The 24,687-nt window shown below is 41.9% G+C and overlaps 1 protein-coding gene across 4 annotated transcripts in view; it reads left to right on the plus strand.

The window, feature by feature from the left end:
* LYST (lysosomal trafficking regulator) overlaps nt 1-24,687 on the plus strand; it is a 192,825-nt gene that overhangs the window by 6,357 nt on the left and 161,781 nt on the right. For 3 of the 4 annotated variants that reach the window (XM_067711028.1, XM_067711029.1, XM_067711030.1), the window contains exon 1: nt 9,315-9,451. The exons of the other annotated variant lie outside the window; for it this stretch is intronic. The gene's annotated coding sequence lies outside the window, so the exon portion shown is untranslated. Of the gene's footprint in view, nt 1-9,314; nt 9,452-24,687 lie in introns of those variants that run through there. 4 annotated transcript variants of the gene reach the window in all.

Below are 24,687 nucleotides of genomic sequence, written 5' to 3' on the forward strand. Positions count from 1 at the left end.
GTCCTTTACAGTTCACAAAGGTGCTTAAAAATGTCTTACTTGTATTGCTCAGATTTTTAGAATTTTTTTCCCCTGCACCACGTGGCTTGCGGGATGTTAGTTCCCCAACCAGTGATCAAACCTGGGCCCTCAGCAGTGAAAGTGCCAAGTTCTGACCCCTGGACCGCCAGGGAAGTTCCCACCCTGTCTTCTTCATTTTATATTTCAGTGATTGATTTTCCAACATAACGTCTGCATTTTTCCCAATATTACTGTGTGTTTCAGATTACTTTTTTTTTTGTTTTTTTTTTTTGGTACGCGGGCCTCTCACTGTTGTGGCCTCTCCTGTTGCGGAGCACAGGCTCTGGACGTGCAGGCTCAGCGGCCATGGCTCACGGGCCCAGCCGCTCTGCGGCATGTGGGATCTTCCCGGACCGGGGCACGAACCCGTGTCCCCTGCATCAGCAGGCGGACTCTCAACCACTGCGCCACCAGGGAAGCCCTCAGATTACTTTTTACAGGTTGGATATTGTTACACTTCCAAATAGAGTCTATATTTTATTTTCAATAAGATAGCATGCCTGGGCTGCATCTCTACTACTAGGTGATACAACTGTCTCAGAACTTGACTCACAGAGTAGCTGCTTGAAAAAGGCAGAAGCTGACCACAAGCCAGCTGTTTACAAAGTGAATTCTGTGTTCCCGTGGAGTCCTTCATTTCCCGCATTGCTCTAATGTCAGCACAAGCTGGGCAGGGAGAAGGGTTTTTGCTTCAAGCCAAGGCTCTGGGCAAACAGCTAAGGAAATGAGTGCCCTCCCTCTGCTGTGGCTGGCGCACTGCAGGCCCCTCCCCGTGGCACAGTAGAGCTGTTCTCTTTTCTCTGGTGTGACTGCTTGCTTGCACGGATCTTAAAGGCAGAGCTGCCTGGGACCAGGGATTCTACAGACATTTTAGTGAAAACAGGCCTTTCAGTTTTTCATCTCAGATCCCTTTGAAATATCTTTGAAAGCTCAGGACTTAGAAATATCTCAGATGCTGGTGAGGATCAAATTTGGATACCAGACACCATACTGTACATACATTCATCCCTTCCCTTCTGCGGCCCAAGTTTTCTTATTAGATGAGCTTGTGTACCAGAGAAACTTAGAACGAGAGCTTCCCCAGAATACTTGTCACTCACTCATGTGGGCTATTCCTGGACAGCCCCACCGAGACCCCTACAACTCCCACTATATAGCTTAGGCTGAAATATATAGCTTAGGCTATATATAGCTTAGGCTGAATAGAGCTTAGGCTATATAGCTTAGGCTGAAGATGGGGTCACACTACATTAATATTCAGTTCTGATTCCAAATATATGACAGGCCTATGCCTCTCAAATTAGTTTACATTGTGAACTGGGGAAATGATTATGTAATTTTTACAAGTCTGATTTCTCGTTGCATAAAATAGCGCTTTATTTTTTTTAATTTATTTTAATGAAGGTGATTTACAATGTTGTGTTAATTTCTGCTGCACAGCAAAGTGATTCAGTAATATATATATATATATTCTTTTTCATATTCCTTTCCATTACGGTTTCTTACAGAATATTGAATATAGTTCCCTGGTCTATACAGTAAGACGTATCCATTCTATATATCATAGTTTGCATCTGCTAACTCCAAACTCCCAATCCATCCCTCCCCTCCCTTCCTTCCCCCTTGGCAACCACAAGTCTATTCTCTATGTCTGTGATTCTGTTTTTGTTTTATAGATAAGTTCATTTGTGTCATATTTCAGATTCCACATATCATATGGTATTCATCTTTCTCTGCCTGACTTACTTCACTTAGTATGATCATCTCTAGGTCCATCCATGCTGCTGCAAATGACATTATTTCATTCTTTTTTATGGCTGAGTAATATTCCATTGTATATATATACCACATCTTCTTTATCCATTCATAAAATAGCACTTTACTATCAGGATGCCACATCAGAATGCACATAGATATGAAATATTCTGATATTCTGGGCACAAAAGTCAGGATTTAAATAAAATCTCCCGAAGTATAAAAGATATATAACCTCTAACAACTATTGACCATGAGACCACAGGTCATGGAGAATTCTTTCAGCTCCTGTATTCTTCCTCCTCATTTATTAAAAAAAAATTATTGAGCAGCTACTGTCTCAGGCACTTGGGAATACAGAATGCTAAAATGCAGTCCTCACAACTTATTGAACTCAAAGTATATTTGAGAAGACAAACAAATTACAAAAATAACGATAGGCACTGGGAGTTAAGGAACATGGGGAAGACTACTGTATTCGATTGTGTGCTGGCTTGTCTGTCACACTCACTTGGGATATTCTTTCCCTATTAGCTGATAAAAGAGATAATGCATACTTTTTTTTTTTTTTTTCCCGTTACGCGGGCCACTCACTGTTGTGGCCTCTCCCGTTGCGGAGCACAGGCTCCGGACGCGCAGGCTCAGTGGCCATGGCTCACGGGCCCAGCCGCTCCACGGCATGTGGGATTTTCGCTGACTGGGGCACGAACCCGTGTCCCCTGCATCGGCAGGTGGACTCTCAACCACTGCGCCACCAGGGAAGCCCTCCATTATGGATTATCTCAGGGTATTGAATATGGTTCCCTGTGCTGTACAGTAGCACCTTGTTGTTTATGCAGTCTATATGTAATAGTTTGCATCTGCTAACCCCAAACTCCCACTCCATCTCCTGCCCAACTCGGCAGCCACAAGTCTGTTCTCTACGTCTGCTCTCTCACCAGTTTTTACACATGCTCTTCCCCCTCCTAAAATAGTGCTTCTTAAACTTTAATGTGCATAGAAATCACCTGAGTATCTCGTTGAAATGCCAGGTGTGACTCTGAGTCTGGGGCGCGGCCTGAGATTCTGCATTTCTCACATGCTGGTGCTGCTGGTCTGAGGAGGAGCATATGGGCCGAGAACTCCCTGCTGACCCAGCCTGGTTTCTGGACACATGGATTTAATAGACTGCTGCCAAAAAGTAAAAATAAAGAGCAAAACAATAAACTCTTTCAGGGACCAATCAGCTCGCCAACTTTTTATTGCCATTTAATTGGTCAAGAAAGGCCATTAAACATATGCATGGCTCTGCTTGCCATATCATAAAGAAAGGTGATTTAAGTTCCCAAAAAGTAGGAAGGGCATAGTTTCGGAATACTAGAGGACAATCTTTTGAATTGAATAAACTCAGCTTTGCGGAAAAACTCACTACATTGAGCTCATTTTAAAAATTTTGTCCTAGATTGGGGGCACTAAAAGCAGTTAGGAAAAATTGGCCTGCCTGAAGCCTGCTGAGGCTTTTAAGTCTGAAGTCTAGAGTCAGCTTTTCCAAGATGTCTTTTCTGATCCCAGAGGTGGGGTTGGACGTCCCTCCACAGTGCCTCAGGGATCCCTGTGCGTGACACTGTCATAACCTTCATCACCATCCACTGTAATGGCTTGTTTACTTGTCTGGAGCTCCCAATAGTCCTAGAATGTCTTTTTTAAAAAATTAAAGTTAATTTACAATATTGTGTTAGTTTCAAGTGTACAGCAAAGTGATTCATATATTTGTATATTCTTTTTCAGATTCTTTTCCATTATAGGTTATTACAAGATACTGAGTATAGTTCCCCATGCTATACAGTAGGTCCTTGTTGTTTACCTATTTTATATACAGTAGTGTGTATCTGTTAATCCCAAACTCCTAATTTATCTCCCCCCTCACCCTCCTGCTACCCCTTTGGTAACCACAAGTTTGTTTTCTATGTCTGTGAGTCCATTTCTGTTTTGTAAATAAGTATCATTTTTTTAGATTCCACATATAATTGATATTATATATTTGTCTTTCTCTGACTTACTTCACTGAATATGGTAATCTCTAGGTCCGTCTATGTTGCTGCAGATGGCATTATTTCATTCTTTTTTACAGCTATTATTCCATTGTATGTATATATACCACATCTTCTTTATCCATTTATCTGTCGATAGACATTTAGGTTGCTTCCATTTCTTGGCTATTGTAAATAGTGCTGCTATGAACATTGGGGTGCATGTATCTTTTCAAATTATAGTTTTCACTGGATATATGTCCAGGAGTGGGATTGCTGGATCATATGGTAACTCTATTTTTAGTTTTTTAAGGAACCTCCATACTGTTCTCCATAATAGAATGTCTTTTATCTACCTCTATATCCCAAAGCCTCAAACATTGCAAGTACACAGAAAAGAATCAGTAATTGAATGAAGGCCTGAAATAAGGCATCAGTGTTACAATCTCACTAGTGGATTCCGTTTGTGGTGTTAGGTAGAATCAGAGACATTTTCTGAAGTGGTCCAAACTAGTGGCATGTATGAAATTATAGAGAAGATGTACATTAAGAATATTCTTATGTAGCACAGGTTTCTTTGAGTAGGCAGTGAAACACACACACACACACACACACACACACACACACACATATATATGTATAAAATCTTTACCTGTTCCTTACTTTGAACCTGACTGACCCTTTCCAACTCTTGCTTTGAACTGGTCAAGTAATATTGTGTTCTGTGAACTTGCTGATACCGTGAACTGTTTCTTTGTTTTTCTGGTCTTCTGAATGAGCTACCATGAGATTTAGAGTGTTCTTATGAATTTTTAATCTGCTCTGATCCCCTGGGCTCTTGGCTTTTAAACAGGAATGGATAGCAAACATGCATTTCTTATGATAACATTTCTTAATTTCCTTCCACTTCTTAGCCTGTCTGTTGTATAGGATAGACTTAGTGTTCTCTTCCAAAATAAACAGCTCATGCAGCTCATAGCTCAAAGTTAATCAGAAAGTTGTTTACCACAGGAATATATAGGGAATTAAGACAGACAAATATCAACTATAAAAATAAGAAATGGCAAGCGAGAATGTAGGACACTAAGACACACTCAGTATGAACTTTCCACAGCAAAGAAGGGAATATCTGGGTTGTTTTAACGCTTTTAGCTGGTTGAAAAGATCTTCCCACAAATTTTTTTTTTGCTGTTTACCAGTCTTTTAATGCAATGTCGTAAGAGTTTTAAAGTAAAGTATACGTATTTTGGGGGATTTAAAATGTTATCAGTGATTTAGTAGAGAAAAGTACATAAAAGAATCTTATTAAAACCTACTCTCGGGCTTCCCCAGTGGCGCAGTGGTTGAGAGTCCGCCTGCCGATGCAGGGGACAAGGGTTTGTGACCCGGTCCGGGAGAATCCCACGTGCCGCGGGGCGGCTGGGCCCGTGAGCCATGGCCGCTGAGCCAGCGCGTCCGGAGCCTGTGCTCCGCAATGGGAGAGGCCACAGCGGTGAGAGGCCCGCGTACGGTAAAAAACAAACAAACAAACAAACAAACAAAACCTACTCTGATAAGCTTTGCAAAAAAGAGTGGATGTTACTTGTAACCTAGTGGAGACATTAATTATGAATTGACTTCTTCAATAAAGTTTCAAGGTACCTATTAAAAAGCATGTTTTTAAAAGATCCATATACATCCTAATAAAGTAAAGCACTCCCAAACTAAATTTATACAAGTATAATTTTTTTTTCTTTTTTTTTTTTTTGCGGTACGCGGGCCTCTCACTGTTGTGGCCTCTCCTGTTGCGGAGCACAGGCTCTGGACGCGCAGGCTCAGTGGCCATGGCTCACGGGCCCAGCCGCTCCGCGGCACGTGGGATCTTCGCTGACTGGGGCACGAACCCGTGTCCCCTGCATCGGCAGGTGGACTCTCAACCACTGCGCCACCAGGGAAGCCCTACAACTATAATTTTTTAATGTAGCAATTACTTGGTCTGTAGGCAAAGGTGGACCATCTGTATAATTTTGACCATGTTACTGTTCCTGAAATGACAGCCCTGCATCCCCTCTACCACTTCTTTACAAATCCATTTCTATGCCAGTGCAGTGCAGTAGGCATTAGAGTTGTCAAACTTCATCTCAAAGTATGAATAACTTATTCTTTGGATATTTACTTGAATTTGAACAAAATCTTCTTAATTAAACCATTCATTCGAAAAATATTTACTGAGTGCTTACTATGTGCCAGGTACTGTTCTGGCACATGGGATACATCATAAACAGAGCAAGTGTTGCTGCCTTCATGGAGCTTATAGTCTAAATGCAGGAGACAATAAAAATAAACATAATAAATGGCTAAAATATGAATGTTTGAAGCTGATAGGTTCAATGAGAAAGATGATGTTTAGGATCACACAGTGTAGACTTTGGCACCAGACCCCAAGCTGACAGAAAACCCGTATGTTCTTTGGCGGGTATGCTAGACTGCTAGGGTTGCCATAACAAAATACTACAGCCTAGGTGACTTAAACAACAGAAATTTATTTTCTCATTGTTCTTGTGGCTGGGAGTCCCAGATCAAGGTACCAGTGGGGCTGGTTTCTGGTGAGACCTTTCTTCCTGGTTTGCAGACAGCCATAGTCTCACTGTGTCCTCACATGGCCCTTCGTCTGTGCAAGTGTGGAAAGCTCTGGTGACTCTTCCCCTTCTCATAAAGACACTAGTCCTATTGGATGAGCTCCCCACCCCCTTATGACCTCTTTTAACCTTAATTAAAAGGCTGATTACCTCCTTTAAGGCTCTGTCTCCAGAGTCATGTATGGGTTAGCACTTCAACATATGAATGTGGTCAAGGGAGTGGGAATCAATTGCACTTGTAACAGATGGCATTTGTGACATGAGGGAGACTTAAGTATGGGGCCTAGGGCAGAGTCCCATCTTGTTCAGGTTTAAGGGCAGTGTTCAGGTAAACTTCATTGAGAAGATGAAATTTGAGCAAAGACAGGAAGGAGGTAAAGGGGTTCTCTACGTGGCTATCTGGAGAAAACGCATTGCAAGCAAAGGCAACAGCCAGTGCAAAGGCCTTAGGACAGGAATGTATCTGGAATGTTTGGTAAACAGTAAAGACGCCAGTGTGCCTTCGGGATGGCAGAGTAGGAAGAGATGAAGTTGTGAGGAGCTGGACGGTGCAGAGTTCTGCAACCCATTGTAAGGACTTTGGTTTTACCTGAAAGGGGGAGCCATTGCAGGGTTTTGAGCAGAGGTGTGACATGGTCTGATTTACATATGCATGTAGTCACAAAATAAGTATTTTAACATATTTTGGTGAATTCAGTGTGAAATGATGCACATATACATTAACCGCACCTTTTAAAACCTTGATTTTAGAATCTCCTTTTAGTTTCTAATTTTAGAGTCAAATTATCTGGAGAATTGCCCACTTGCAAAGTTTTCCAGTATGTGATAAATACATAAGTAGGGCTTCCTTCCAGATCTCTTATTACTTTTCTTTATTCTTTCTTCTATTGCATGCGCTTGATTACACATTATTTTGTGTGTTCATTTGAAATATTTTAAACTAAGTTTTATCTAATGTGTATACTTAATATCTACGTTTTGAGATACTCTTGCACAGAGCCAATACTATGGTAGCTTGGTTAAAATACTTTGTAACTCAGATATGAAGAGAAAAGATAGTCACAAAAGACATTACTCTGTGCCTTTTACAAAAAAATAGTACTTTGAGGGCTGGTTGTGTACCATTGTCGTATAAAGTTTGTTTCGTTTTCTTTGACTTTAACGAAATCATGACCATCTATTATCTTCCATTCAAGAGAAACAGAAACCGGCTTGTTACTTAACACTTCTATGGCTTATTTTTTCCATTAAAGAAAAAAAAGAGGTGTTTTTGAGATTAGTGTGTGACAGTTGATGTATAAACAAGAGTAGGTTTGGTTATAGGTAAAACTGTGAAATATGTCAAGTTTGGCTTCCTCTGAGTTCAGGGAAATTCCCCAAAGCATCTCGGGCACTTAGCACACAGTAACGAGCACATAGTAGGTGCCCATTACATATTTGTTAAGTGAATAACATCTCTTTCACTAACTTGCTGGGGATGTGTGTTGCCCATCCCTGGAGTATTCCAGTTTTACAAGATTGCTGTAGGAAGTGTGCGACCTCTGCACAAACGTATGAATTGCTAATAGTTGCACTTCAGATGTCAGTGGGGAGATATTTTAAAGTACAGGATCTTCCCGGAGAGCCCCTTCAAACCACATCACTGGGCACCTATTTACTTGGTTTGTCGTTGGGGCAGATGGACGTTGCATTTGGTATACAGCCTTAGGATATAATATCCTGAATTATTTCTATTTCTTGACTCCTATGCAAAAATTACTGGAGTTTTTGATTCTAAAGCAGCTCCTGTCAATAGTAAACCATTGCTTATACAGCTGACCCTTGAACAACAGGTATGAACAGCACGGGTCCACACAAAATTTTTTCACTAAATCTGTTTTACAGTACTACACCATCTGAGGTTGGTTGAATCCATTAGGTGGAAGGCTGATTATAAAGCCATATACAGGATTTTTAACTAGCAGGGGGTCAGTGCCCCTAACAACTTCCCTCTTGTTCAGTGGTCAGCTGTACTTTGTATTAGGTAGGACTTGAACCCCCGACCCTCAGACCTCAAAGCCCAAGCGCTTTCCCAATACTTTTGACATTCCACCGCAAGGCCAGCCTCAGTGACTGGGTGGTGACGAGGGGTGTCCGCTAAAATGCCAAACTGCCGGCATCAGAAGTCTGTCAGCCGTGTGCTGGACCTGACAGTCAAAGATGCAGCTAAAACATCCTTATAGGTAACCTAGGGTTCCCGCCCTCTGGAGGCATTGCTGTTATAAGACATACAACGTTGACAGCCCACGCTGCCTACAACTGTGTTTTAAAAGGGCTAAGTTGAAACATACACCTTTGCGCTGAATTAATTCTAGGGTAGCTTCGTAAACCTCTTTCCGGTTTTGTAAGAAGCCTACAGTAACCTTTGTAAACTGTTTTTTTTCCAGCCCCAAAGGAAGGGCAGGGTTCCTCGCGGGTAACCCTTTCTCCCTCTCGCGACCCCTTCCCGTATTTCTTCTACCCCCATCCTCCGGAGCCACACAAGGGGAACGGGATGACAGTCGGTGTTGAACAGAGAGAGAGGACGCTGCGCATGTGTTTGGTGCTTTTCAAGCTGTGCAGGCTCACTCTAGGGGGCGACGCAGCCACCTCGCGAGCCCCTTGGAGAGTGAGAACCAGGAGAGCCTCCCCCGCGCGGGGAGGAACCCCGCGGCCCCAGCCCAGTGGCTCGGCCCGCCCTCCTCCCTTCTTCATTGGCTCCCGTGCTCTACGTGTCACGCCTGAGACGCTGGCGCTGCCCTACCGGCGAGGGGCGGGGCTCGGGACGCATCCGGCGGGCAAGTGCGCAGGCGCAGGAGAGCGGGTCTGGGGCCGGACGGGGGGAGGGAGGGGGTGGTGTTCCCGGTTTCCTGGGTTACCTGAGGGGGCGGGGGTGGGGAGTTTGCGGCGGCGGTGGCAGGGACAGCGGCTACGACTCGGGATTTTCCCGGTGAGGCGGAGCGTGCGGCGGCGACGGCAGCCAGAGAGCAGGTAAAGGCGGCCCCCGGGCCCGGCGATGCCGGCAGAGGGCTAGGGGTCCCGGACCCAATAGGTGGCCTGGACGGAAGGCGGTTGGCGCGGGGGGCGGGTAGCAGTCAGCCCGGGATGGGGGTCGCGGCGGCCGGGCTGAGGGCGCGGGGTACTCGGCCCGACGCGCCGTCCCGGGGTTTCTATCCGGCTCCGGGACGTCTCCCTGCCGTGCCCGGGCCGCCTCTGACAGCAGGTGAGCCGCGGGCAGGAGCACTGCCCGGCCTCTCCGGACCTTTGCGGTGGGCGCGCGCCCACCAGCCACTAACTTTATTTCCTGGCGCTTGGAGGGCGGAGGTCAAGCAGGCTGGCGGCGATTTGCTGCGATCTTGATTGTATTTATTATCCTGTGCCGCGGCACAACCTGCACCCCGGCCGGGCCCACACTGGCAGGTTGACGGCTGGAGTTGACAGTTTCCGCGCCACCACCCTGCGGGTCGCTCTTAACGATCTTGCCCGGCGGTTGCTCGCCCACCTGTCATCTCCCCCGTGCGCCTTGGTCCGCTGCTTTTCTCCTGCCTGTAACACCCCTTGCCCGGGCGAGAGACTCTCCAGAGGATCCTCTGAGACATCTGCCGTCTGTCCCGGGCATCATTGGAGCCTTGGCTGAGATGCCCGTTGGCCTCTGGTGGGATTAAACTGTACGGGAAATAACCCAGGGAGACCCCGGCACCACAGTGTGGAGGCCAACGGGTTGCTTAGTGGCGGAGTGGGTAAGCTCAGGGGCTTTATAAAACGCTTCTTAGCTCTGAGTCTTACCAGGTTAAACAAAACAAAACATTCCCTATATGCTCAGCAGACCATACACACCCAGTGACGGCACTTAGTAGTTGATGAGGTAGCTTCAAGCAGATAGAACATTTTAAGGGAGTTGAATCTCGTGTTGAATACATCGGTGTTGAATTCAGACCAGTGTTTCCTCGAATATTGAATTCAGCCTGCACTTTCCTTAGGGTTTGTTGAGCAGACTGATAGGACAAACTGAATTGGGCTTGTCTTCCTGGTGATCCTTGGCTATTCTCCTCTGTTACTTTAAACTTCCATACCCAGGAACCTTATGCTAATAAAGATGTTGACTCTGAGCTTTCATTTTATAAATGTAGTTAATTAATACGGGGGATCTGTTTTAAAGAGCTTTGCAAGTAGCCAGCAACTTTTCTTTTCTGATACCTCTTTGTTGTCATCCATATTACTGCAAAGATTGGAGAATTTGGAAAAGGGGGGAGCATAAGGAGAAAATGAGTTACTATATTATTTAATTTACATGAAAACAATTTGTAAACTATAAAATTGTATATGAATATAGTAAATATTTTTTGAGCACCTACGGTGTACAAGACAGTTTCCTAGACAGATAAATATCCCCTCCTACACGGAGCTTACATTAGTGGGGAATCGCAGATGATAAACAAAATATGTGCTATGTCAGATGGTGTTAAGGACTATGGAGAAAAAGCAGGGAAGACGGAGAGACTTGCAGTTTTATTTTATTGAAGTATATTTTGATAGTTGATTTACAATGTTGTATATTAATTTCTGCTATACAGCAAAGTGATTCAGTTATTTATATATATATACATATATATATATACACACACACATTCTTTTTTTAAAATATTCTTTTCCATTGTGGTTTATCATAGGATACTGAATATACTTCTTTGTGCTCTACAGTAGGACCTTGTTGTTTATCCATTCCATATAATAGCTTACATCTGCTAATCCCAAACTCCCACTCCATGCCCTCCGCCTTGGCAACCACAAATCTGTCCTCTGTGAGACTTACAGCTTTTTGTTTTTCTGTTTTTTTTTTTTTTGCGGTACGCGGGCCTCTCACTGCTGTGGCCTCTCCCGCTGCGGAGCACAGGCTCCGGACGCACAGGCTCAGCGGCCATGGCTCACGGGACCAGCCGCTCCGCGGCATGTGGGATCCTCCCGGACCGGGGCACAAGCCCGTGTCCCCTGCATTGGCAGGCAGACTCTCAACCACTGCGCCACCAGGGAAGCCCCCGTGACTTGCAGTTTTAACTAGAGGTAGCTAGGGAAGATGACATTTGAGCCCAAGACCAAAGGGAAGTGAGAGGGTAATCCATGCACCTCTCTGAGGGAAGAGTGTTCAAGCAGAAAGAAAGGCACTTGCAAAAAGTTTAGAGGCAGGAGTGGACTGGGTACGTTTGAGGACAGCAGAGAGGCTGATTTGGCTGTGGTGGAGTGAGCAAAGTAAGAGTCGCAGAAATGAAGGAGAGCGGTAAGTGGGAATGGGGAATCAGATTGTGTAAGGACTTGGCCTTCCACTCTGAGTGAGAAGGGGGCTCACACTTCTGAATAGAGAAGGGATATAATCAGACTTGCCTTTTAAAAGGGTCACTCTGGTGGCTGGATGCAGAATAGATTTTGTCTGGGGTAGGGTGAGGGGTTGGGCAGAAGCAGGGATATCAATTCCAGGACGCTTGCCGTAATCCAGGCCAGAGAGGATGTACCTGGGACCAGAGAGGAATTGGTGGAGTGGTTGATTTCTGGACAAATTGAGGGTAGGGTCAACAGGAGTCTTAAAGGACACCAAAATTTTTGTCCTGAGCAAGTAGAAAGATGGAGTAGACGTATACCGAGATGAGGTTTATGAGAGGAGCAGTTTGGTGGGGAGAAGGTTAGGAGTTGGTTAGAAAATAATGAAATTAGACTCCAAGTGGAGATTAGTAGTAGACACTAGTGACTTTGTATTTAAGACACTTTTTATGTTATCCTGACTATAACAGGGGTTTAATATTTTCAACCATGAACTCCCAACTTTTTCTCATGCTCATTTTCTTTTTAGCCATTTGGACCAGCCTAATCATTTTTTTCACCAAATGTAGCTTTGCTTTTATTTGCTTGCACTTAGAGCATCTGTTTGTTAGTTTCATTTGCAGAGAAAGCCATATAATCCAGAATTTCAGAGTGTTGTATCTAACTTGAACACCGTCATCTGATTAATCTTTTTCTCAATTATATTTAGACGCCTGGCTTAAGTTCAAGAACTTTTTTTTAAGCCTCAGAAATCTTGTTATTAAATGTGGCTTCACTTGGCCATTTGCAAAATTACAATGGTAATGACCTGTATTTTTAGTACTTTACTAATAGTCAGTAATATACAGGGATTATCCTAATTCTTCTGTTTCATTAAAGATGGCTTGAAAGAAATGGGCCATCACATGTTAAATGGAGATCTTTTTCATCAAATTATGCAGTATTTGGAGCAATAGAATTTGACCTGTAAAACTTGTATGAAAAATATATCATGCTCTTAGAATTTAAGGCTGCCCCTTACATTTTAAGAAACCAGGTAATATGCTAATATTTTTAAATGGAGTTGTAACCTAAATGTGTCATGAAAGTATATAAAAATCTGTTAGATAAATAGTTATAAACTAATCTTAGAGTTGATAGGGATGCTATATTCTCTTTGATACTACTTTCTTTTGCTATTGCTTCTCAGCAGTGTTTGTCCTGTGCCTCTTAATTCTCCTGACTTTGTTTTACAGTAATTGAGATATTTGGAAATTTTGAATGCTCTCCAAATCTAACTTCTGGAAAGAGGAAAACAAAAACAAAGAAAAATCGTATACAATAATATGAAAGAGTAATGCTTAAAGTGTAACCATTTTAATTAGCCAAGAAAGGAATCAAACAATTTTCCAAAGGACTAGTCATTATTCCATTCAAATGCAATTCTTTGAAGTTGAAACTCAAGATAGACCAGGAAATAAGAGAACTTCTAGCCATTTGAGAAGAGTGGAAGAAATAGATGAATGATAAGGTGGAGTACTACACATACTTCTACAGCTACTGCCACTTGTCTTTAAAAAGTAAAGAGAATAGAAGATTTTTGCCAGAAACCTGAAGAATTGCATATTTTAAATTAAAAAATGTGTGGGGAGGTGAAGCCCAGAAGCTATACATTAAACATCTTGACACTGACTGATTCCTAGAAAACTTGTAGACCAGATTGCCAAACAGATGCTTTGTGATTAGAAAAAAAAGAACTCATTACTAAGATGCAGAGTTGGTTTTTAAAGAACACGTCATATGACACTAACCTCATGCTCACTTTGCCAAAGATATAATAATATTAAATAATCTTTGTAAGCACCTCACATCTTACAGAGTGCATTCCCATTTATCATCTTATTTAACCCTCACGTCATCCCCCCTGTGAAGTACTGTTAGGTGAGGAGGGCCTCAACAGTAAGAGTCCTGGGGAGACACAAAAGGGACAGTTATGGGAGATTTTAGAAAGGACTTGCTTAGATATGGGGGAAAGTTGAGGGAGGAATCAAAGTGGGCTTTAAGGATTCTAGATTGTCTGAGGGAATGGTGATGCTGGTAATTGATCTTAATTCTAAAAATACAAATGGGGCTTCCCTGGTGGTGCAGTGGTTAAGAATCCGCCTGCCAATGCAGGGGACCTGGGTTTTAGCCCTGGTCCGAGAAGGTCCCACGTGCCACAGAGCAACTAAGCCCGTGCACCACAACTACTGAGCCTGTGTGCCACAACTACTGAAGCCCGCATGCCTAGAGCCCATGCTCCGCAACAAGAGAAGCCACCGCAGTGAGAAGCCCGTGCACCACAACGAAGAGTAGCCCCCGCTCGCCGCGACTGGAGAAAGTCCGTGCGCAGCAACAAAGACCCAACACAGACAAAAATAAATAAATCAATAAATAAATTCATAAAAATAAATAAAGAAGTGGAGGAGTAGATGGGGAGACGTGAAATTCATCAGTTCACATCAGTTTGGTGGAAGTAGCTGTTTTCTTTCTTGGAACTGCATCTGGAATGAGTCACATAGAATTAAAAATTTTAACATATGTAGGTCTGGAGCTCAGGAGAGAAGTCTGAACCAAATTTTAAAAGTCTTCATTCAGTAAATATATTCTTTCAAATACTTTGGTAAAGAAGGGAGGACAGTAGATAGAAGCTTGAGTGGGGAGGTGTGATCAGGGAAGGTTTGTTTTTCTTTAAAAATGGAAGAGATAAGGATACTTCAGTGGACTGAAGGAAGGGGGCCATTGAAGAGGTGAGAAAATTGAAGTCACAAGAGAAGGAAGGTAATTAGACATAATCTCAGAGGAAGTGGAAGGATCGGCAACAGGAGCACAGGTGAAAGGGTTAATATCCCGAAGAAAAGCCGTGACGCATATTCCTTTAAAAAAGGGAAAAGGAAATAGGGAGTAGATACGGATACAGATTTATAGATAAGTATCCAGGATAGCATCAGTTGTCTCTGTGGAGCAAGGTTATCTGCTGAGATTGAGAAGGAAGAGCGTGGATCGGTGTAATTTTGAGGGGAAAAGAAAACTTACCGTTGTGATTGGAAAACGGCCTTGGCCAGGGACCAGTGACCTAATTGCTGATACTGTTTAACACCCCTGCAGTCACAAATGTAGGAAGAAGCTGTGAGTGCTGAAGCAGTTTTCTCCAGCAGCTCCGCATAACACAGCAGAAGGCAAATAGGCTGAACCTGGAAGGGGATTGGAAGGGAAGGTATGATGGAGGACTTGGGCCGGGGTGCTGTGAAGCCAGGGGACTGCGGGTGGTAGTGAGGTGGTCAATTGAAGGGCTGAACCTTAGGTATCCTGCTTGATTAAGGAAGAAAGCAAAGCCAAGACAGGGCTGATGAATGTGGAGAATGAAGAGGATGAAGAATCCCAGTGAGTAAGCTGTAGGATTAATGGAAGTGAAGGAGAACTAGAGACAGAAAAATGTGATGTGAGAGTCCTAAATTTAAGATTCTGGAGTTGGAGCAATTGCAGGTGATGATAAGGGCCAAAGTATGACTGATGGTGGTGAGTAGCTAAGATCAATAGTGCTAATTACAACAATAGTAATATTAATAAAAGCTACTGTTTATTGAGTACTCTATACTAGTCACTATACTGAATGCTTCCCGTAGGTTATCATACTTATTTTTCACAACCATCCTGTGAGGTACATATTAGGAGCTTCATTTTACAAATGAGGAAACTGGGGCTCAGTGAGGTTAAGTAATTTTCCCCAAGGCACACAGGAAGTACCTGAGTCTTTCTAGCCCCATAGCCCTTATGCCTAGCTATTGAAACCATGCCGGCCTTCTGCACAGTAGGGGTCACTGAAGGAAAGGAAGTCAGAATGCTCTCAATCCTAGTGTGTTGACATTAATTTTTCTTATGGATAGTGAAGCCCCCAGAGTAACAGATCTTGTGTGCAGAGGAAGATAGGAGTTGTATGACAAAGTTCTCAGTAAATGGAGATGCATGACTCAAAGGTCAGTCGTGTTAACTTTAAATATGGTTATAATATAACATTAAAGGTGGATGAAATGGGATAATAATAATGTGCAAATCACCTTGGGAAACCAGGATAGTATTGACTTGTCCTCTGGCCTGGGATCTGGGTGTGTATAGGGGTTTATTAAGAGGAGGAGATGAAGTGACCTTCCTGTGTGAAGGTAGAGGATATAGGGAAGTTTCGTAGCAACAGAACTAGGGATCCTAATGGTAAGGAAGTAAAGAATTCAGGGGTAGGGGGAGGACTCATCTAGCTGTGCATGAAAAATCAGAAAGGATGGTGGCAGGTAGGGTGATTATATAATGTATTGACCAAACAGGTGTTATTTCGAAAATGAAAAGAATGTCATTAATAATTACTCTGGGACAAGAAGCATAAACTAGGACTGTCCTGGGCAAATAGAGATGTTTAATCATATCAGTCATGGGTAACCAGAGGACCTGTCACCCTGGAAAGGGGTTGTGGATGTTGAGAAGGAATGAATTGAGCCTTAAATTTGAGGGATGTGAATGGAGCTTACTAGCCTAAGATTATTCTCTAGCCCCATAATACTGCTCCAGAATGCTCTGGGCATGCCTTGTTCTATAAGGGTCTGAAGGAAGTTATGAATTCATCTCTAGATGAAAATTTGGAGGCCATTAATATATAGATGGTACCTGAAACCTTAGAAGTGGATGATATTGTCTCAGAACACAAAGGGGAGTGAGGCAGAGGGGAAAATGCAGAGGCTCACCTACATGAAGGAGCTGGCAAAGAAGCATCCAGCCAAGGAGACAGAAGGAGTTGTCGGAGGGGCAGGAGGAAAACCAAAAGAGATTTGGCATCTTCCAAGTCAAGAGAGAAGAGAGATTTAAGAAGTGAGTGATTGGGACTTCCCTGGTGGTCCAGTGGTTAAGACTCCGTGCTCCCAATGCAGGGGGTCTGGGTTCGATCCCTGGTCAGGGAACTAGATCCTGCACGCATGCCGCAACTAAGAAGATCACGTGCCACAATTAAGACCCACCACAGCCTAGATAAATAAACAAATATTAAAGAAGTGAATGATTAATAGTCTCATATGCTTCATGTTCCTCAGAGAGGTCAAATGAGATAAGGACTGGAACATATCTGTTGGATTGGTCTTGACTTGAGTAGTTCCGGTAGAGCAGTGTGGGCAAAAGCCAGACTGCAGTGCACAGAGGGGTGGAGGGGAAGTGAGAAGACTACTTCCAGTGCAGATTACCCTGAGTAATCTTGAAAGAGGAAGGTATCAACATGATTTTTTTCTTTTTTAAATGTAGGCAGTGAAGAAGCCAAAGGAGATGAGGGGTTAAAAACTGAGAAGGAGATGGAAGTCCAAGCTGTGCCTCCTAATATTGTCTAGTCAGTAATTTTGTAGTAATCAGAAGAGTGAAAGTAAGAGGAAGAAACATTTTAGATCAAGAAAGACAAACTTCATAATGACTATAATTTGTCAGAAGCTGGACTGGGTGGGGAGTGTTTATTGAAGGGATCAAAGTCCTAATTTGGGTGAAATATTGGAAAGTGACATCTAGGTTGTGGACTAACTCTAGGATTCTGTTTTTTCCGCTACTTTTTTTTTTTTAAGACTTTTATTTTTATTTAATATTTATTTATTTATTTGGCTGTGCCGGGTCTTAGTTGTGGCATGCGGGATCTTTAGTTGTGGCGTGCAGGATCTTTAGTTGCGGCATGTGGGATCCAGTTCCCTGACCAGGGATCGAACCCGGGCCCCCTGCATTGGCAACGTGGAGTCTTGACCACTGGACCACCAGGGAAGTCCCTTTTCCTCTACTTTTAAGCCTGTTTTTTTGGAATGGTTTAACCATGTTCCACCCCCAAGATTGTTGTTGGGATGGGTTTGCTATTTTCTAGGGATTGGTCCTTATACTCCTTCTTTTTAAAAGTTAACTGTGTCTTTGTACATTGGAAATATTTTCTGGTTAAATATACTTAAGTTTTCTGTTGTGGTAGCATTTGATTCTTGGCTGAATTCACTGCTCTTGGTAATTTCTGTTTAGCAAAAGTGAATTCCAATCTATATGCTTGTTTTATATTATGAACTTTTAAAGAGCAATAATAGTATATTAATTTTTTCCTTTCTCTTCCCTCTTTAAAATTGCTCTGATCAAAATGTGATTTGCTGCAGTGAAATTGTTATTAAGTTTTGTAGTTCACTTGTCTTGGTTCCTTATATGGAAGAGTAATAGTCGTAATTGCATAGATATTATTTCAACAGTATAATTATTATACAAAGTTTAGATGAGTATAAAATTAAAACAGTGGTGAGAATGATTTCCTCCTTTATTATAACTATGTGCTTTATTCGAAAGGCCAACAAAACATGTTTATCGGTTCATAAAGTGCATTCATTGTTATTGCTCCTGGGTATTCATTCATTGAAGTACAAAATTCAGTGTATCCTCACCAATGGTAAAAGGAGGTTTTACTGCTGTGAATTGTAGGACAGCTGTATATTCATCAGCTCACTCTTATACTGCTTTTTGATAGTTGCTTATCTGAACCTTTAATGCACTATGAATTTATTTTTATTTTAGTCTATTAAAGATTAAAATCCTTTGCCATTTTCTGGATTTCCTCTTAATGATGCTTCCAAAGACAGTAATGCTGATAACTGTTCTTGCTTTTCTGTTAGCTTTATTTAAATATTTTGGAGAATATTTCTAAAGTCATACGTTCCACACTGCTGAAATATATATATTTTTTCTACACCTTATTTTTTTAAAATAAAATCTCAGTGGTTTTGACAAAACCTGATTACGCACAGTTTAAGGAAACATTTAGAATGTGTAATTTTAATCCTAAATTAATCTTGATGTTTACTATTACTGTATGACTATTACTATATTGCTATTTTCTGACTGTTGTACTGTCACAAAAGTCCATAGCCTAAAAAATGTTTAGAGATCATCTACTTTTGTTTTTGTTTAAATATGTATAAGAAGAATGGGGATCAGAAAGGTTAAGCACTTTGCCTGAGATGCTAAAGAGTTTGAGGCAAAACAGAAAACCAAAAGTCTCTTGACTTCTAGTCTAGTATTCTTTCTCCTATACCACCAACTTCTTGAACATTTTAATGCATTTTGAGAAAGTAATCCTATAGCCAAAAGATGCCTTATACAACATGGAAAACAGAAGGGTTTGGTTTCGAGTGTGTAGTTTATTTATAACTTTAACCATTTTCTTTGCATGTGTCTACATATAGATCACAGTGATAGAAACTAGATTGTAATGATACCAATGTGGTCGAAAAAAATATTAAGTGCAGGTTGAATTTGAAATGCATTCGCTCAGGAAGTGTTTAGTACATATTCCTGTTTTACTTCTGTTCTCCATCACTCCCAACCCCTGTGCCTTTCTTTCCTGTTGTCTATCTATCTTCATGAATGGTTAGAGAACAATAGATGAAACAACTGGATCTCAGTTTGATCTCACTGTTATTTTTCTTGATGTGAAATGTTTTGTAACAGTAAACACATTTGTCTATAATTGCCTCAACTAAATCTTTTTCTTTAGAAGGGAAACGAATTTTCATTGTGTCTGTAAGAATTACAGAGGAATGAGGAAACTAGTACTATGTACGTTTGCAAGGGGTCTTTAAAGCTTGTAAATATCTATGTTCAGTATTTCTAAAACTTATTTTACAGACTCTTTTACCGTATGCAAAGTATATATTAAAAACTGTTGATCATTATGATGTTGCTCTATAAATTATTTTTTATTTTTTCATTTCACATTTAGGGTAAGGTTCCAAGATGTTTTTTAGTGTTTCTTTGGGAGGTATGGAAAACCATCATGTCTACTACTGATTTGAAAGAATTTTGAAACTGTAAACTCTGAATTATACTCTTTAACATAGGAAGAATAAACATCCAAGATTTTATTGCTGAAGTTTTTTGTTTTTAATATCAAAAAATTTTGGTAAGGTTTTTAGGTGTTTCTGTAGCACTTTCCTTAATACATCAAATTCTTGCTGTGGAATGGAGAAAGACTTTTGTAAACGTGCCTGTTTATTTCTCCATGCTTTAGCTGTGGGAATATTTCCTAAAGGAATTTGAGTAACAAAATACTTCCTATCAAAGTTAGTATTAAATAAATTTGTTTTTATTTATTGAGCTCTTCCCATTTGTGACAGTGTGTCAGGCACAAATGATTTTTTTTTAAACAAATAAGACCTGATTTCCCTTCTTAAGGAAAGTATAATCTAGCTTTGAAAGAAACAATATAATTCTGTAATACAATATGGTGAGTCCTAGGATTAAGGCATGTAGAAAAGTAATTGGGAATTAATGGGAATTTCTGTAGCAGCAGCAACATGATTTAAAAAAAAACAACAGCAACAACAGTGAAATGGTGTTGAGAAAGTGTGTACCCTTAGGAGGAGTTATGGGGTAGTGCAGTGTGTTTTGGGATGTGTTGAGAGATTAAAAAGGTTAGATGGGGGAGGGAATCCCATAGCATGATGATAAGGAGTCGGGATCTTATTCCCTAGGAATTGGAGTGTCATTTATGATTTTTAAGGAATGTGGCTGACATTTTTAGCAGTTGTAGAATTTGAAGTGAATGGAAAATAGACCAGACAGGGTGACCAAATAAGAGGTTGCTGGTATGGCAAGTGAGAGAGATGAGGACCGGAGAATGCTTAAGCGTAAGTTTAGAGGGGAAGGACCAGACTCAAGATGATGACCATAATAGCTACTAATTATTGATCTTCTGACAATCTGCCGGGCCCAGCACTGTCTCATTTAGTTTTAATATTCACAACAACTTGAGGTGCCCCTAGGAACTCAGTTTTATAGATAAGAAACTGAGACTTAGAGGAAGCCAAGTACCCAGGGTCATAGAGATAGCAAGTAACAGATGCAGAGGTGAGCCAGCAAGCTGTCAAGAGGAAGAATTGACTAGGCCCCGGATGAAGTGCTATTCTGTTTTTGTTTTGGTTTTTTTCTTTTTCCCGAACTGACTGGGTAGAGGCCATTAACTGAAATAGGAATGAGGAAGGAAGAGCTGGTTTGATGGAGGGTAGGAGTCTCTGTTTTGGAGAATAGACGTTTGTATACAGAGTGCAGAGAGATGGCCTGGGTCTGAATCCTGCCTCTGACACTTGAAGCTCTGTGACCTTGAGCAGTTACCTAACCTCATGTGCTTCGGTTTCCAACACGTGACAAGTAGGGATATATCAATATTTGTACTTACGAGATTGTTATGAGGATTAAAGCAGCCACTCTAGGAGAGTGCTTACAGAAGTGCCTGCTGTGTAGTAGTTAATCTTGGTAGGTGTTAGGTGTATCATCATCATCATTCTGTGAAAATCTAGAGATCTATTATGAAGATGGATGAACTATTCAGTATAAAACTTCTAGCACAATTCCTTCCTGTAGGGATGTAAAGCCAGGGGAGATGCTTTACTGGGATGGGCCTTCAGAGTTCCTTTTAGTGCAGCCTTGCTATAACCAAAATGTCTGAGAATTTCCATTCTTTTATGGCGCTCAGGATCAAACACAGGTTCTTCTGAGTTATCTGGTTGCCCAATTTGTTTGGTTTAGAGAAAATGAACTGCTTGTTGAAGGGCTTAAGTTTGATACGTTTTGGTGTGACTTCCTCAGAATTTCTTTTAAAATTCTGCCTTGCTACGCTGTGCCTGGGTTTCCTTTATTTCCTGGCCAGTTTTGTCATACAGGGAGCCAGGATGACCTCTCCTCTCTGGGCCAATCACAGGTTTCAAAGCAGCTGTGAAGGAAAGCAAGAACGAAGACTTCACCCGTTTGGGGAAGGGGAGGGAAACAGGCAGTGGTGTTTGTTAGCTTCCTGAAATGTGAAAAAAATAGTATGTACACTTTTCTGGAGCCATTGCTTTCTTAGATTTTGACCCTTCCCCCGCCAGGTCATTTTATTGAGTTTTATTTGAACAGCCTACACAATTCTACATAATTTGGAAATATTTCATTCAACACATTTTTGTGCCTTGACTTAGCCTAAATGCATAATACAGAATAAAAGTAGGAACAGTATAAACATTTTCTTCCACATTTACTAGTTAAGGATTATCATGGTCCTATATATATTTTTTTAAGCTTCTCGAAACATTTTTAAATTTTCTGCTTTTCCCACCAAGACCTAAGTTGGACAAACAGGTGTAAAATTCTGAACCATCAGGGCATGAAGTGTGACCTCATGTGGTCCAAGTCCTTTCCGCTCTCCTTTCCACGTGTTTTCAAGTTGTGTCCCAGGTGGTGCATTGCCTTCTTCCATGACATATCAGCCATAGGCAGCAAGAGCGCTTGGAGGTGTAGGGACAGTGGGGAAGGCACGTGTGCCAGAAGCAGCGAGCTCCCACACCAGCCGAGAGCACTTCAGAAGCAGCCTCAGCAGGTGGGTGCACAGAGAAGGAAGGTCACGGCTGTTCCAGCTTCTTTGCACTCGGCTGGCAGGCCTGGGCTACTTTCTAAGGTGAGAAAGACCTAGGGGCTCCCAAGGAAAATGAGCAGTTAAGAATCATTCACAACCAGGCAGTGATTTCAAGTGAGATGAAAAGTTCTCCAGTTATCATTTTCTATTGGAGAATGGAGGAGCAAAATCAAGAAGAGGGTTGAATCACCTTTCATTCTTCCATTTTCGTCATTCATTTGATGGTTCTTGGCTTTGATACAGCAGAAATAAAAACAACAAGGCTTCAAACCAACCTATCACCTGGGGCCAGGCTACTGCATACAAAACTCTCCCAAGGACTGAGATAAAAGAACTTTGTCCCCCAAGCCCTGAAGAAGTCCTGTTTTGGTTAGGGAAATTTGTTGAAAGCTACAGCCAGCTGAGAAGCCATTGGCAACAGAGACAGAAAGCAGTGCAAGTATACTTATTTCATTCAATTGTAAACTGACAAGGTAAAGAGAATAAAAATCCTACTGTTTATGTAATAGAACCCTATTAAGTGGTTTTAGGAAGGGACTAGAACTTAGGTAGCAATCTACTTTCCAGAGATCCCTGGGCATTCGTCCTTCGTGCATTCATTTCTGGCAGAGTCCAGTTGGACACAGCCTTTCTCCCCATCCCGCCCTAGACCCTTCGGAATTGACTGCATCAAACATTCTGTACTGCGAAGTCCCTTTAGAGTTTATAATGAAAAGCCAAACCTAAAGAGAAAAGAATCCTTACACCTTCTCTCCAAGCATCAGTGTGAAGAAAACTCAGTCAGCTTAGAATATACCAAATAACATACCAAAGAAAGGAGTATGACCCAGCAAACCAAAATGACCAGTCCCCTGCCCCCCTCCCATGGTGCACCCCATCACACTGTAGTTATTTTCTTATCCTCGGTGGCTTGCTTGATGGCCGCCTGTAGTCCTATATTTTTAATATGGAACACCTAGGTCAGAGCCAACTTTTACCTCTTATGTTGCAATCCTGGTTAGAGCTGAAGGTGTTACTTCTTGTTAAAATGTAAATACTTCTTTCTAGGAGGAGCAGAATTTTCCTTTTTTTTCAGGTCACTTCTTGATGTAAATGAGAAATGGGGAAACATATGGAAAAAGATAACATGAACCTGTAGAAGACTAGGGTGGCAGGATACATTGCCTGGAGGACAGACAGACAGGCAGGGTTACTGCCTACTTACAGTTGCACTTAGTGCCAGACCTAATCACTAAAATGCTCTGACAGGTAGCATTCTAAAAGACATAGTTGGCCTGTGAGAAGTCTCTCAAAAATTTCATGCAGTATTAGGAAGAACATTGGACAGGATCTGAAGACCCAGGTGTGAAGCCCTGTGACTTTTGGGAAATCTCTTAACCTCCATCTGCCTTAGGGTTCTTATCTATAAAATTCTGAGGAGGTACTAAGGTCATTCAACTCTCTGTGTGTTGATTCTCTGATAGATTTTCATTCTCAAGTAATTCATAAAATGTAAGCTCCATGGCAGTGTTCCTTCACTGGCAGTCAACTTGTTACTTCCTTCAGTGTTAGTTGAAAAAACTTTAAGGATGGCAGTTACTTCTTATAAATGGTTGTGTTCCAAAGGTTCATGTCTAAGATAGTTATTCAGACTGTAAATGATTTGCCCTTAGAGACAACGTTGTATGAGGGATTTATATCCATAAGGCTGTTTAATCTACAGTATACCTGGAAGTGGCGTTGTGAGAGAACCCTGGGAAGAAGGTTTGGGGAGGTGCCGCGATTACCTCATCAAGCTTAACTGGCCTACTGTTTGCCTCACATGCTGCTACCCTACTTTCGGAGCCCTTGCCCCAGACCGTCAGAGAGCCACCTCAGATGGCTTGGCGGTGCAGGAACACCTTCTCCCCTTGCCTGACAGGGTACTGGGCGGGGGTGGGGTGGGGTGGGGGTGCGGCCAGCTGTGTTGCTAGCAGTCCAAATTGGAACTGTCAATTCAGTTCCCCAGGGGGTCTGGGGGAGTTACTCAGACTCTGTAGGGTCTGGCGGAGTTCAAAGCCTTAATCACATTTTTTTCATGATACCACATTAGTATCTAAGGAGCTGGAGACCACAGTCCAAACTTCATAAGGATGTGTGTGACATCCTGACTTCCAACCAGATATTCTTTAAAGCAGAACTCAGAAAATCAAGTTCAGTGTTTGTCAAGAAGGGCCTGAGCTCTAAACAACTGCTATGGAAGTTGAACATCCTCCTCAAGTATGGTGAATCAGCAGTAATTACCGGATTGTGCGAAAAGGATTTATCTTATTGCTAAAGTGGTTTTTAACAGATCTCTGATTCAGCTATTTAATTTAGAGCTTTGTTAAAGTGTCACATCCTTTCCTAACTCTCATTTTATTTTAGTTATTTTTTTGATGTGGACCATTTTGAAAGTCTTTATTGAATTGGTTACAATATTGCTTCTGTTTTATGTTTTGTTTCGTTT

This window comes from Pseudorca crassidens, chromosome 16 (assembly GCF_039906515.1).
Source record: "Pseudorca crassidens isolate mPseCra1 chromosome 16, mPseCra1.hap1, whole genome shotgun sequence".
NCBI classification, from domain to species: Eukaryota; Metazoa; Chordata; class Mammalia; order Artiodactyla; family Delphinidae; genus Pseudorca; species Pseudorca crassidens.